The sequence below is a fragment of the Oryzias melastigma genome, linkage group LG11 (assembly GCF_002922805.2).
Source record: "Oryzias melastigma strain HK-1 linkage group LG11, ASM292280v2, whole genome shotgun sequence".
Classification (NCBI taxonomy): domain Eukaryota; kingdom Metazoa; phylum Chordata; class Actinopteri; order Beloniformes; family Adrianichthyidae; genus Oryzias; species Oryzias melastigma.
The window spans coordinates 16,200,201-16,201,240 of NC_050522.1; positions in this window are offsets into that span (position 1 = coordinate 16,200,201).

Consider the following 1,040-nt stretch of genomic DNA (forward strand, 5'->3'; position numbering starts at 1 on the left):
TATATATATATATATATATATATATATATTATATATATATATTCTTAACACCAATATTTCAGTTTTAATTTTTCAAGTTGTCTTTTTTAGGTTTTACATTTTTTTGGCCCCAGTTTGGCTGCAAAGTTTTTCAATTTATTGTTTATACCGACATATTTCTACAGATTTGAAACCCAAATAACTTTAAAAATTTAAGCTGCAATATTGATGTTAAGCTAAGACAACATTAAGTGTTTGAAACTTTCTGAAATTCTAATATAAACTTAATTATTTTCAGCTTCTAATTTTATATTTTTGAGTAGCAAAACTTTTTTTTCACCATCAAATCTTTTCACTTTTCACTTTTTTTTCTAGTTTTCAGGTTTTAAACTTTTGGCCACACCCCCCATGACTGAAGTTACCACCCTCAACGATTTTGATTGGTCCTGCATATTAGACCCGCCCCACCTGCATGGGCCAGAAGTTTCAAATCTCAGATTGGAACCCCCTCCAGAAACAGAGTTAAAAGTAAAAAAAAGTTTTGAAACTGAAATTTCGAGTTTTGAAGATTAAAAACTGAAAATTTGAAGCTAAAAATAAGAAAGTTTATATTAGAATTGCTGAAAGTTTTAGACACTTTAATTTTTTTAATCTTAACATCAATATTTCAGTTTGAATTTTTTTCAAGTTGTTTTACTTTGGTTTCAAATCTTTATGGCCTCAATTTGTCTCCATATACTGTAAAGTTTAGAACTTATATGGTTAAAAAAGTATAAAATAGTTAAAACAAGCAAAACCAAAGCAGTACTGATTTTGTAATCCTAGATTAGCTTTCCAAACAAAGGAAAGTGTTTGTTCTGGATTATGGAGAAATAGCTAAAGCTAAATCTAGCAGCTGACAGTCCTCAGAATGCTATTTCACTGAACTGGAGTTCTTAAACTATTAAAACTCCAACATAACTTGAGGCTGTTATTTTTCCATAGGTTCTCCCAGTTTAGCAAACAAGGTCAAACTCAAGTTTATCTAAGTAAAGTTTGTTTTTCCATCTCCTCAGCACATT